Below are 14,693 nucleotides of genomic sequence, written 5' to 3'. Positions count from 1 at the left end.
CGCGTCCTCACAGCAGCGTGGGTTCGGGATGGGCAGACAGACGGCTCACATGGGGGCCGGCTTCCCGCGGGGAAGAAGCAAAGCCTACCGGGCCACAAGCCCCAGAACTCACCGCCACCAAATTTTACTGTTCAAAGCAAGAGTCAAAGGCAGCGTGACTCAACGGACAGGAAATAGACGCTTCTTGTGAAAACGGCGTGTGCGCGGCAAGCGGGAGCTATTGAAGGCCGCCATCTTCGGAGACGCCCCGCCGCAGCGCCGCCCAGGCTCGGCTGCCAATCAGAATCACCTGGGGAACTCTGGCAACGGTTAAGAACCCGGCTCACAGCCTAAACCAATAAATTCAAAATGGCAGGTAGCAGGCAGGCATCCCTTTGTTTCGTTTTTCTTTTTAAAAGCTCCACAGGTGATTCCAATGTGCAGACAAGTTTGGGAATTCCCCAACCTACCAGAACTTACGAGAAAAGAGATTTAGAAAAGCTGAAGATTCTAACTGGCAGCCCTCTGTTACACGTGATTCCGTGTCATTCCACAGCACGCTCAGTGGCTTTTCTTGAGCTTAAAATTTAAGCCAAACACCCGTCACTTTAAAGCACAATAAAGCTGCCGTGTTAAGCCAGCCCAGACTGTCTCGTATGATGACCAACTTTCCAGTTTGCCTGGGGCTGAGGAGTTTCCTGGGACACGAGACTTTCAGTGCTAAAACCAGGACGATGTGGGTCCCACTGAACAGTTGGGCAGCATAACATTGCCTTCCCCACCTCTGCAGGACTAGTCATGTTCTGGTGAATTTGGTTTCTGAAATTCATTCCCACTGTTAACACCTGAGTCTCCTCCAAATTCATGACCTAGGCCAGTGCTGCTTGAAGGGTGTTCCGTGGACCTGCAGCATCAGCTTCACCTGAGAGCTTGTTAGAAATGGACCTTTGGGGAAATTCTAACAGAGTCAAAATATCTGAGACTAGGGTCTGGAAATCTGTGTTTGGAAAGACAAGAATTTGAGAAACAGTGGTCTGGCCCGGCCTGCCATGCTATCCTCTGCATCTGTCTCTACCATTCCACATGAGGCCAAACCGGGATTCTGTTTTGCAGTAAAAGTATAATAAGCATAGCAGGAAGATTCAATCAATGCTAATTGGCTAGAGATGCCCTGACCACAAGCAGCCAGCATCTTCAGACACATACATGACCATCATTGTTTCTGGTGTAGTTTTTGGCAGCCTTTTATCTGAGGGGCTGTGTAAAAATTTTTTATATCAACAACAGAGGCTGGAGTCTGGAAGGAGTGCGCTGAGCACAGCTGTCTGCAGCTAACAAGCCCCAAGTCTTCCAGAAGACAGCAAAGCCGTCTACACACGTCAGGTTGTAAATTTTTCTCCAACCTGAAAGGAAAAAAATCTCTCCCTTCAAGTTAAGCAGAAACTCAAGTTTCATCTGGGAGTGAAGTCTTGGTTTTCAATGTGAATTTACAGCAAAACATCATTCAGTTTTCAGTAATTTATAAATTATGTCCTTGTTAAATAGCTTAGGCTGAAGTTTACCTAGGTACAAGGAAGAGTTATGTTGAGCAAATTAGTACCGTAAAATTTTAACCACTTTAAAACAAAACCAGATTTGTTTCGCACTTACCTATTTATAGTCAACTGATACTAATAATTGCATATGAATTTTAGCCATACATAGAAGAAACTCTCATCGAAAACACTGTGTTAGTACTATTACTGCATGAACTGAAAGTAAAACAAAGCTATTTCTTAAAACCCTCACAGACAGTGTAATTCAGACATTTTAGGAATTCAGACCAGTCTCCCTTCATACAGAAGAAAAATGGTAGTAGTATTTCTTTACCAGTCAATTAACATGTAACTTGATCCCTATTACACTGAAGTAAATGGAATTTTAAAAAACTCTTTTGAGAACTCACCTTTGATAAATAATGGCTCTTATTTTTCACATGTTTCACAAACTAAATTCAAAGAATATGACCAGTTAACCAACTGACCCCTTGCTGAAGCTAATATAATCAAAGTTATTGTGGTATGGTTAAAGAGCTGGGGAAGGAAGTTCTCCTTCGGTATTTGTGAAACTGCGGTATTGCTGCACTGCAGGCCTGGCAGGAGGTGTCTGAGCTGCCCCACCCAGACATTCTGTGGGCAGCACAAACACCTACTAATATCCTCTACAAATATAATAAATACAATAGATTTGAAAAATGCATTTGCTCAGCAACAAACTCACTCTCCCATGTTATAATCACATGACAAGTTCGTGAGGTTTACTTTCCCTAATTTAAATATATATATATATTCTTTATGTAAAAACCCTAAGCAGATTTTATTCAATGATGTATTCTGAATCGGAAGACTTCCAAGTGCTTCGTAAATGACCAACTACAGTTAAAATATCTCTGAAAAATTACAAATAAGTCATTCCATTTTTAAGGAGGTTGAAATGACTCCTATATTCTTTGCGTAGAAACAGCCAGCAATACAACTGACTGAACAAGCATTGTGAAACTGGGGAATGAAAAGTTCTGTCAATTCCTCCACTTCCCAGTTGCACAAGCATGGTTAATCCACCAAGCTTCTAGCGCTGATTCCTTTTCTCAGGGGAACCGTCCTGATCCTCACCTGGGCTTTGCCTCGTGGCCAGTACCAAGAGTGAGTCCCAGAGATTGGAAGGTTTGGACAAAGCTGATCAAATGGGATGAGTTGTCAGTTTAAGTCTACAGAGAGCAAAGGTCCCAACAGGGAAGCTATACTTGGCCATCAAATCCAAGGGTGTAAAACTCAGAATCAAAACTAAACCCTAGCTCACAAGAGTGGTGAGCTAGACAGACCCCTGCATGGGGACAGCGGAAGAGGCTGGAAGGACAGATCATGGCATAAGACAGTGTGCCTTATGTAAATGCATCTGCTCAATGGAGTCTTGGATTTCATTCATAAAACAGGAGTAGTAATCTACCTACGCGACATGAAGGTGTTATGAAAATCAAATGAAATAATTAAAAGTGAACTGGTTTGTAGTTTGTAAATATACGTGCAAATCCAAGGGACCATCACTATTACTGAGATAGCCTGGGACCTGGGACCCTTTACTGGAGTGCTTGCACCTGGACAAAGTCTCCTCCAGTAACAGAATACAAAGAAACTATAAGGGACTGAAAATAACTGCACCCATGCACACCTGCGGTTGGGGTGATTATAAACAATAAGATACAAAAAGGCCACAAACTGCCACTTCCAAGGTGCTGGGAGAAAAGGCAGGGCACTGCACATGATTCCTGCACACAGCACCACCAAGGAGGGAGGCAGACCACCTAAGCCACCCCTCTGGCCAGACCCACTGATCCACCCCTACCCTCACCCCTTTTAAGAAACCAGCCAGCCCTCAAAGAATGGAGAGCAAGCAAGGAAACTCATTAACTTGTTTTCACTCCCTCCTGCTACAGCACCAGTTCCAATAAAGCCTCGCCTGAATTTCTCATCTGGCATCTTACCAATTTTTATTGATCAACGAGTCCAAAGACCCAAGTTAGTAACTATTATGTTCACACCATTCTTCCCAGCACTGGGCAGAGGGTCTTATGGCTGGGGTCCTGGACCAGAAGTAATCCTATGAATGTACATTGTAAATGTCTGCTTATCTGTCAGCCTCCCTAACTAGACTGTGATTTCCTTGAAAGCAGGGACTGTGTCTTAGTCATCACTGCATCTCCATTTACATAGTAAGACATTCAATCACTGTTTATGGAATGTTGAATGAATACATTCTGAATCCTCACGGTTATTCAGACTCCTGGCTGGCCGTGAATTATGTGCAGTGGAATACTACGTGGCGTAATGTGAGAAACGAGACAGCAAATGCCCATGTGCCCAGGAATAGTTTCCCATCTGCCAAAAATGGCTACTACCTCCCTGCCAGAGCACAGGCGCCTCTGGATGAGGAGCCTAAATTCTCAGAAGCATTCCTTGAAGTCAGTCAATGAAGGAGGCACTGACAATTAAATGAAATGCCTTAGAAAATAAGAACAACTAAACTTTTACTGTGTCCCTGTTATGTGCCAGACACTGTGCTAAGAAGCTTCACATCATTATGTTACTTAAAATTCACAATGACAGCATGAGGAAGGTTTTGTTATTCTCCACATTTGACAGATGAAGAAACTGAGTCCGTAGAAGAGGTTCAGTGACCTCATCAAGCTGTATGTGGTAGGCCTGAACTGAATTCCAGGGCTATTTTAGTCCAAAGCTTACATTTTTAAGCAATACTGTACCCAGCTGTCTGAGGAAAGAGAGGTCCTTGTGCACTTATCATTAGTGAGAATGGGATGCTCTCATCCTGACCATCTTAAAAGCCAAGAAAAAAGGGGAATTCTTCTTCCTCCCCCCTTCCTATCCTTTGAGAGCTCCTGCATACATCCCATAAGCCAGTCACTGTGCTGGCACTAGAGATACACCAATGAACAGGGCCAAGGGGCACCACTGGAAGAAAGGAGACAGATCAGTAAAGAGATGGGAACTGCAATGGGAGGGTGGTGGCTGGGGAACTAGATGTCAGCAGAGCGATGAAATTTGATGACGTAAGAGAACCTCGTCGGCCCAAAGGTAGTCGGGCAGGGCCAACCCCTGAGGTCTGGCCCCAGAGGGTATTATGAAGCTCAGTACTGCATGTGACAATGGCACCAACATTAGACTTGCTTCAGCCTCAGGGGGAATTGACAAGGACACAGCCTTAACTTTTAGCCCCTGGCAGGGTCGTATCACCCAGGACACTTCTTCCCTGAACCTTCTATTTCTCCACGTCTATATGCAACCAATATTTACTGATCACCTATACTACTTTACCCTCCTTTGCAGATTAAAAAAAAAAAAGACAACATCTCTCTGCCCCAAAGGAATTCACAATCTGAAAACAACTTAAGCAGAGGACTTTGAACTATACCATCTACAGGCTTATAGTTTCCACAGTTAAATCTCTAGCCTTAAATTCTCCTTCAAGCTTCAGATTCAAACCAGCTCCCTATTTACACTTGACCATTTAATAGCATTTCAAAATTAATATATCTAAAATATGATTTTCTCCCCTTCCCTGCTCTTCCTTTTCTCTGTAAACACCATCAACATCCCCAGAGGCAAATTAAAAAATCCAGGTGTTACCTTTGACTCCTCTCTTTCCCTGACCAGCCCCCATATCTAGTCCATCAACAAGTCTTGTCCATTCTACCTCCAAAATGTGTTCGGAATCCATCTAACTTCTCTTCAAATCCATTCTCACGGCCCGGATCACCAGTGGGCTGCTGCTGGTCCTGAGCCCTTTATGCAAGTTTGAAAAAGGTGCCCCTCCTCCAGGCCTTCACAACCCTGTGATAGGATGTTTGCTGGCAAGAGGAGTATAGGCTGGATTTGACCTCCAGGCTGGTGCCCTCTGCAGTAAATAACCTGCAGAAACACAGTCCCACTCCTGCCACCATCTTCTCTCCTCTCCTACTGCAGTGGCCTCCGAAGGGCCCCTCCCGTCGTCTAGTCTGTTCTCCACACAGCACCAGAGAGGCCTTTTTAACCTTAAATCCATTTATTTCACTCCTGCTTAAAACCCTTCAATCTATTCCTTGACCTACAAGGCCCTGCATGATCCCAGCCTGCCTGTCTGATCTGCTGCCCATCCTTACTCTGGCCACCTTCCTCTTCCTGAAAAACCTCAAGCTACCATTCCCTGACTGAGATATCTGCCTTCTGCTCCTTCCTACCTACCTTCCACTTACACAAGGCTTGAGGAAGGAATGATTCCTAAACCACTTCAGACCACAGTACACAGAACAGGATTAGTCTTAATATTTGGTTCATCATATACTCTCATCATTAGTCCACACATGGCCTGTCATATTGCATTCTTTACTAGTTATTTTTAGCAATGTAATAAGCACATCTGGCCCTACCAGCCAAAACTCAACTGAGACCTTGCCACTGACTCACCTCCAACCATATGGTCATCCTGCTTCTCCCCATCCAAGGTAACCACGTGTTCAAATCTCAGGTTCACATATCTTGCTTTCCTACTTATTATTATAATGTTATTGCAACTATGTATATTCCTAAGTAGTAGGGTTTTTTCATTTTAGTAATTTTATTATTATAAGATTATCATGCTATATATAATCTTTCAACCAATTTTCACATATTATATTGCTTACATCCAATCATATCGCTATGTGTCACTTAGTCTATTCATTTTTACTGCTGTATAATATTCCTCTGTGTAACAATATTATACTGTTCATCTATTCCTTGATGATGGAGTTCTTTTATTTTTTTCATTTTTGGGAACCAGACTGTTATGAATATTCATGGACATGTCTCCTGTTGAACATGCACAACAGTTTTTAAGAGATATAAATCTAAAAATGAGTTGGACTTTGGATCACAGGTGTATAAATATTCATATTGGGCTATAATGCCCACTGTTTCCCAAAGTCATTGTGCCCGTTTATAGACTCCTACCCACAACGCTGTAAGGTCCTGTGGATCTACATCTTCTTCAATCACTTGATATTGTCAATCTTTTTAATTTGGGGCCAACCAAATGAATGTACAGGGGACACCCAGTGTGACTTAAATTTGCACTTCTGTAATTACTGAAGGTAATAATTATCATATGTTCACTAGCTATTTGCATTTCCTCTCCTCAATGCTTTAAGGTCTCAGCATGAATGTTCCCACTACAAAGAGAACTTCCCTGCTGGCTCTCCATGTGAAGGTCATTGCTCTCTAGTATAATACTCTGTTCTCTTTCCTTTGTGGCATCTACCACTACCTGAAGTTATCTAGTCTGTTTGCTGATATATTGTCTGTCTCTCTCAATTAAAATATAAGATCCAAGGATCTTGGTTGCCTTGTTCACTACTGTATCTCAGGGTGGATGGATGAATATGTGATGACAGAGATATGTAGTGGGTTAAGAGTTGTGGTCGGTCCAGAGTCAGACTTCTGAGTTTCAATCTCAGCTTCCCCAATTAATGGCTGTGTGATTATGAACAAATTACTTAAATCATCTGTTCCTGAGTTGCCCCACATGTTAAAAAAGAAAAAGAAAAAGGAAAGAGATAAATAGGAATCCTTCACGGAGTTCTAATTGTTCATGAGAAAAATCCCACAAATATAGTGCTTGATAAATGATTATTGTGATTAATGTGTGATTATAGTTATTACTACTTCATGGCATGAGAGCACAGGGGCACCAGACCAGCCTGGATCTAAGGAGCTTTCTCCTCTCCCACATGTTCTACACCCGCCTGGTCTTGCAGACACCTATTCCTGCAGCCTAGAGGAAAGGAGAGAGGCTCTGGGAGGAAAATTGGGGGGAGGGGCAGCTTATTTTCAAGAAAATGCTCTGGTCATCCCACACATGAAGAAGTTTAATAACAGCACAGAGTGCTCAACAAGGCTTGAGAAAGAAATGATTCCTAAACCATCACCCCCTACACCCTAGAGCCCGAGCATTACATCACACACAGGGTCACCACATTCTCCACTCTCTCCCTTCATTTTGGTTCATAATTCCAAAGAGGGAGAATGGAAGTTAGAAACAGAGATGGCAAAGAAATTAAAGTAGGCTGCATTAAGAAAAGGGGCAGCAGGGAACTCGGGCAAGGGAGAAAGGAGAGTAGGCGCAAGAGATGGAGGGGAGATGGGAAATTTCAAGTCGTACTGTGGCATCTGCGTGTAGTGCAGAATAAGAAAATGCTGAAAATAAGGACATGAGGGAGTCCCTCCACCCCCTACCCACCCAGGGTAATTTTTCTTTATAAGGTATGTGTGGGGGCAGGGAAAAGGTGAAACAGAAAGAGGCCTGGGGAAGGGGATGGGGAGGGGAAGCCCAAGGCAAACTTCATTTCATCACCTTGCCTAGGGGGAGGATGGTCCCCATTAAATCTGGTGTCCACAGTCAATGTCACCTTAGTCTCCAGCTTACCTTGTTCTGCAACCAGGAGCCCCTCTCCATTTGGAACCTTCCCGGTCTCAAAGTGGTAAATGCGGCCTTGCTTAAATGCGCCAGGAGGCAAAGCCGAAGTGAGATTCCACTGAGAATTCCGGCAGGTTCACTGGGAGAAACTGTTTCCATTTGAGAAGGATCAGGAGTCCTGGCCAGGGACCAGCTGCCACTTGGGGTGTCAAATTCCGTGACAGTTCGCTGCCCGGGAGAATGACGCGCCCCTCCCTGCTCCTCCTCTCCGGGGCTCTGAGCACCCACCGGGGGAGCCCGGGCTCGCGGGGGGCCTGGCCGGGTTCGCGCCGCCCACTGGTGGCTGCTCGGGGTCCACCTTCTGGGAGCCCAGCTCCCACTAGCTGGTCCCTGCTTCAGCACCGACCTTGCTGAACACTGAACCTGATCGCAGGATGCCCTGCCAGGACTGGGGACTCCCTCCTCCAGTCCTTGGCTGGCAGGAACAAGCCCAGACGGCGGGGGGCCCGGAATGCTCAGGGTATTGCCGACCTTGAGGCTACCGAGGGGGTGTGCATGCGCCAAAAATAACACACGCGCGCGCGCAGACACACACACACACAGCTCTTGATCGTTCCCTCCCAAGGAAAGTAACTGTCCAGTAAGCAGCACGCGCGGAGATAACCCTACACTGAAATATGACAGCCAACACCATTCCCAAGACCAAATTTGGGGTGATTTTAATCTAAAGGCATGGATTTCAGCCGCTCGGTTTTTTTTTTTTCTTTTCTTTCTTTCTTCTTTTTAAAGTCATGGAACAAATTCCCTCTCTCGTGTATTTTCAGGCCGAATTACAAGTGTTAACCAGAGCTTGAGGGGAAAGAGAGGGAGGGAGAGGAATCCCAGACTGTGGTTTTCCCAGTACAAGATCAGAAGCGTTATCTGCATTTCCCTTTGCAGCGTATTCGCCATCACACCCTACCCGCTGCAGCCCGGAGCTGCCCGGCATCGCGGCGGTTAACGCCGCCCGCCCGCCCCGCAGGCTTCCCCGGCCATGAGCGCGCAGCTGCGGCGCCGGAGGGGTGGGGAGCGGAGGGAGCGGAGAGCCCGGGATCTCCCGCCCGCTCCCCCTCCGGAGGGCGCTTCGCGCCCCGCTCTATTTATAGCTCCACTCCAGCTGCTGCAGGGAACTCACCAGCCGCGCTGAGCGTTGAGAGCTGGGAGAGCCTTCCAGAGACAGGGGGTTTTCATGCATTCTGTGAATGGCAGAAATATCTCTAGCCTTCGGGATTTTGATTGCTTCTATGCAGTCTGTCTTTCATTTATTACATTTCCAAGTTAAAAAAAAAGAGAGAGAGAGAGAAAGAGAGTCAAGAGGATTTGAGACGGGTGAACTGCAGACAGGCGGTGTGTCATGCTGGGTACCTTTTGTTATCAGGTGCCTAGTTTAAAAAAATCCTCCATGGATTCACTGTCTTCAGGCTCATTTCATATTTTCTGCAACACTCAACCTGTTTGGGTTTTTGTCTATCAGTCTCACACACGGTCAAAACAGGTTGAAGGGACTCTAAGAGCAATGAAGGATCACATCCTCTGTCATCCAATTGCGGGCTTACTGGGGGTCTCAGGGCTGTCTGTCAGCATGATACACACATCTAGATAGTCTCTGTATCAAATCCCACACTGACCCTTCACAAAAAAAAAAAAAAAACAGGGTAGTTATAGTGTCACATACGGGTTCCTGGCCCCAGTGGATACTGGTCATACGGGAGAAACCATGTGTGCTCCTATTCTTACCCTCATCATACAGAAGGCTCCCAAGCTCCTTCATTCAAATACTCCTTCCTGAAACAGTTCTTGAGCCCCTGTGCTGTGTAAAGCCCCTGAGGACCCCTAGGTGCTTCAGAGGCACACGGAACAGCATCTGACCTCAGAACTCAGCCCTGAAGGAGGGCTCTGTTTATGAGACGTGGAAGGATGCCTGGACCTCATCAAAGGGCACTCATGCAGGTCAGAAGTGGGGGTGCTAAGCCCACCAGCCCTACCCCTCTTCTTCCCTGTCGTCCACCTTCCAGTCTCTGTGTTTTCTTTTTATAACTGATCCTAATACAGTAAGAGGTTATTATTTACTTAACTGTACTCAATCAGAATGATCCTGGAATAGGGCTTCTTATTAATTTAACTTTCCAGTCATCTGTGGACTAAGTGGAAACCCCTTTTGGTTCAAATTCCCTGCTGTTGAAACATTTTTTCCTGTGTTCACTTTCCTGCCCTAGAACAGAGAGGGTCCTGAATATATTATTTCTGGGATGAGTCAGGATCCAGGAGTGAATCAGGGAGATACAAGAGAAGGCCTTGGAGCACCATGTGCTGAGTTCGTCCTGGCTGTTTATACGATCTTATGGAATTTATTTTACCTGTTTGTGCTTCAACTCCTTATCTGTAAAATATGAGTAAGAGTATTAGTAAACATTTCATAGGGTTCTTGTGAGATTCAATGTGATCACCTACTGAAGTTGCATAGGTGAGTGCCTGGCCAGTGGTAAAGCTCAACAGACACGAAATATTATTATTACTGCACAAATATGAGCTAGAGTTGATTTGGTTGAATTTGTACAAAGAAGCATTTAAATAAAACCTATTTTATCTATGTAAGTCCACAATGTAAGTAGGGTTTCCTTTTCATTGTACTAAAGCAGATCCCTGAGGGCGTTCCATGTATACAGGAGGCTCCTGGTCACTAACCCTACATTGTCTTCTTCCAGGGAAAAAAGATATCCCCTCAAAAGACCTTTAAAAAGTCCTGCTGCTAATCTATATAAGATACACTTTGACACCTGGGATAAAGAATCGTCGGCTTAGAGTGGTTCATTGCTGTCCTGAGGATCGTACTTAGAGATATGAAAGTTTTTTAAACATAAAAACACTCTGTGAAGTTTTCCAAGGGAGTACTAAGGGAAAGTATTTCTATTTAGCTAAAAACTCAAAGCTCAACACAAGTTTGTACAGTTTCTTGTTCCCCCTCCTAAAAAATTAGGCTCTAGAAGGTAGTAACTGGGTTCTGTAAAGTGTATGCCTCTGACAGAAAGGATTAGTTATCCACCCCAATTTCATTCTCCCTTTCAAAAGAAGAGGACCCCTGATTTTTAGACATACAGCCAGATGCGCTCTGCATGTTCTGGCCAATGAGCTGTAAAATAAAGAGGCAGATGGAAGCTTCCAAGAAACCTCCCCCAAGATACCTGGCGGTGGTGGTTTCGTACTGTGTTTTCTCTATGGTCCAGGGCCAGGATGAGGCACAAGAGAAATCCACACAAGGTTTGGAAGGCAGAAGTGAAGCGGCAGCCATGTTTACCCTGGGAAGGTCAGTGTAAAGTCAGGTGTCTTTGCAGCCTGTGCAGCTCCTCACAGATCTGCTGGCTCATCTTGTCAGCATGACATAGCAGCTGGGTCTGCCACAGCTCCTGCTGGATCCTACTGCTTCTCCAGCTCCTGGACAAAGCGTGCTAGCTTCATAACAAAGGGTGCCAGCTTTTCCTCCACGTCACCAGCCTCGTCAGAGTTGGAGGTTTGGAGGTGGTTAGAGATGAGGGCAAGTTCCACTTCATCTTTCATCCTCATGGGTTCCAGGGCATCCTTGTTCTCTCTCACCTCAGGTCTGTGTCAGTCAGGGTTCTGCCAGACAAACAGAACCAGCAGATGATATAAATTAAGAGAAATATTGCAAGGAATGGGTTTACACCAAGACTTGGCTATACAAGTTCAAAGTCTGTAAGGTGGATCATCAGGAAGGGCAGGCTGGACCTCTCAAGTAGTCCAAAAGTGAAATTTCTTCTTCTGGGAAGCCTCAGTTCTACCTTTGAACTGATAGAATCAGGCCAACTTAGATTATCAAGGATAATTTTTCTGACTTAAAGTAAACTGATTACAGAGTTTAGTCACATTTATAAAATATCTTCACAGCAGTTGACTGGATGACTGGGGGATGATAGCCTAGCCAAGTTGACATATGAAACTGACTGAAAATGTCCATCTTTCTTTCTAAATGGCCTGTCCTGCTATCTTCAGGTCCAGCACCACACACAGAACCGACACAGAACATAAACAGTTGAACCCATGCCCACAGTTTGGAAGATCTAGTCCCTAAAATAAATCCCTTATTCTTTTTTTCTCCCATCTCATTGTGGTTCCTTCTTTATAGTTATGGAAGATCTTTTCTGGTATGTTCCAGTCTTTTTTATCGAAGGCTTTTCTGCAGTGAGTTGTGATTTTGGTGTGCTCCTGAGAGGAGGTAAGCTCTCGCTCCTTCTACTCCACTATCTTGGCCAGCAGCCTCCCCTACTTCACTCTTCCTGGACTTGCTTTTCTGACCACACATGGCTGATATTGACATAGTAGGACTCACACTTCACTGCTTTCTTCCCTTTTCCACTATCCTGTCATCTAGAATACAGAGATGACATCCAAGACAAGCCACCTTGGACATGAGGACATGGGCCACACTCCAGGGATGGTGGAATGATGAGCTGCAAGGACGGAATCATGAAATGGCAGAGCTACCTCACCACCCCTGAGCAGCCTGTCTCTGCATTTCTTTTCCAAGAGAGAGAAATCAATTTCTGTTTTACTGAAGCCACTGCTGTGTTGCTATCTACTGTTGCTTTCACCAAACCCACTCCTGACTGATGTAATCCTCTGTCTCCTACATAGAAATACACTGTAAGTAAGCATCAATTGGAAGACTCAAGAGTTGGAGCATCATGTATTGGGGTATCTGGGGGCAGGGGGGGATCTCTAAACTATTTTATTTTCTTTTCACCTAATTTTCAAGGTAAATCTGTTAAGGTAATCTTACATCTGACAAAGGCAGTCACTCGCTCTGAAGACTTAAGCCAAGTTCCTTTCATTTTCTGGGCCTCAACTGTCACATCTATAAAATGAGAAGTTTGGACCAGATTAGTCTACAGTATCTTTAGAGATCTCAAGTGTATGATATCAACTGAGAACATAGGGAGTACAAGGGAGAAGGGGCACTTACCAGGACAGGAATAAATTTTGTCAGAAAGGCAGGGTGAACTACTGCAAAATTTTATCCATCAGGTAGGAAATTTTGTTTCCAGAAAACACATGCAAAGTGTTTTACATGAATTATCCACACCTCCATGCCCTCCTTATAATGTACAATACAGGTTGTACAAGGATGGGACTCTGCCTGTTTTGATCACTGATACATCCTAGAACAGCACCCCAGCACAACATAGGCTCTCAGTGAATGCGTGCTGAATGAATGAATGAATGCATGAATGAATGAATGAATGCATGAATGAATGGCACAGGTGTTATATCCATGTTTGGTATGAAAGACAACTTCAGATTTACTGAGGAAACCAGAGCACAGTTTAGTGAATCAAGTCCTGCCAACACCTAGCTGCATAAACTCTTGTCTCATTAAACATCATTTTACTTTGACCTCAGAGAAACTGACTCATGAACTGGGGTTTCCCCATCTGCGTGGTACCCCAGAAAGATGTTAAAGAAAACGCCAAGAAAATGTCACTTTTGGGGGGCGTTCCTGACTCACTGACTCCTGATGTTGCCATAGGTGTACACAGTGCCTGACACTGGAGACACTGAACCATTTAGCAGATGACTGTTACAATCCATGAGAGTGGGCATATTTAGTACTATACCCACTAACTTCTTTTTATTTCCCTCTGAGCTCATGGAGGAAAGCCACCATGCTCCATCCTCCATTATTTATCTTCCTGCCATTTTGTTCTTGATCCCTACCTTTATGCCCACACTGAACCTAGAGAGAAGTAATATTTATAGCTTATGCTTATTTAAAGTTATTACACGCCAAGTGCAGGTCTAAGTGCTTTACGTGTATCAGATCATTAAATCCTCATAATATCCCAATTGGATAATTACTATAACTATCCCCATTTTATATGTAAGTAAACTGAGTTACAGAGAAGTTGCCCACGGGGCCATGATTAGTAAATAGCAGAGCCAATGCACTGGACTACGGTGTTACACTCATGTCATTCAGAGAAACCAGCTGTAGCAGCCCAGCATCTTGAACTGGTTCCAGTGCTCGCCACTGGCTGCAGCTCAGGCAACCTGCCTGTCTTGAAGACTAGAATAGAAGAAGAAAGCTGCTTGTCTCCTCGTCTTCCTGGCACTCCACCGCTGAGGAGCCAATGTGGAAAAATATCCAAATGAGTTCTTATACTCTTGTCATGGTCTTAACAACCATCTTTTTGTTGTCAACTCCCAAATTTATCCACAGCCCATACTTGTTTCCTGAAATCCAGGCTTGTATATCTGATCAACAACTAGGCAATATCTCTGCAGTTTCAGGCACAACAGATCTAAAATTTACCTTATATTCTTGACTCTTCATGCTTGCTGTTCTCACTGTGAATGAAAAATAGTGCCTGCCCTATTAGTAAACAAAGGATGCTGTGGCCATCAAGTCATCAGCCACTCCCACCACCCTGACAGTGAGCCGGAGGGAACTCAGGATGAAGACCAGCAGGCAGCCGGGCCTCTGCTGCCACCTGCAAGGTGCCCCCTGAGGGGACTCAGGATGTGGAAGAACAGGACACCGGTCCTAGTTAGCGTAAGTGCCTATCAAAGGAACGATTTCAACGAGCCCAAAGTTTTGCACCTCCTCATACAAAGAAGAGAACTAAATTCCTTAACTTGAGATACCTAGTTTTCTTTTTAATTAACAGTAATCTTTTCTT

At 44.7% G+C, this 14,693-nt stretch overlaps 1 protein-coding gene across 3 annotated transcripts in view; it reads right to left on the bottom strand.

The window, feature by feature from the left end:
• Positions 1–8,608, bottom strand: part of KCNN2 (potassium calcium-activated channel subfamily N member 2) — a 364,561-nt gene extending 355,953 nt beyond the window's left edge. For 2 of the 3 annotated variants that reach the window (XM_032476516.1, XM_032476517.1), the window contains exon 1: positions 7,972–8,534. The gene's annotated coding sequence lies outside the window, so the exon portion shown is untranslated. Of the gene's footprint in view, positions 1–7,971 lie in introns of all 3 variants that reach the window. The other variant, XM_032476518.1, reaches the window with a different exon arrangement.
• Between the last annotated feature and the right edge of the window lie 6,085 nt (positions 8,609–14,693).

This window comes from Camelus ferus, chromosome 3 (genome assembly GCF_009834535.1).
Source record: "Camelus ferus isolate YT-003-E chromosome 3, BCGSAC_Cfer_1.0, whole genome shotgun sequence".
NCBI classification, from domain to species: Eukaryota; Metazoa; Chordata; class Mammalia; order Artiodactyla; family Camelidae; genus Camelus; species Camelus ferus.
This window is presented reverse-complemented; position numbering and strand designations above follow the sequence as displayed.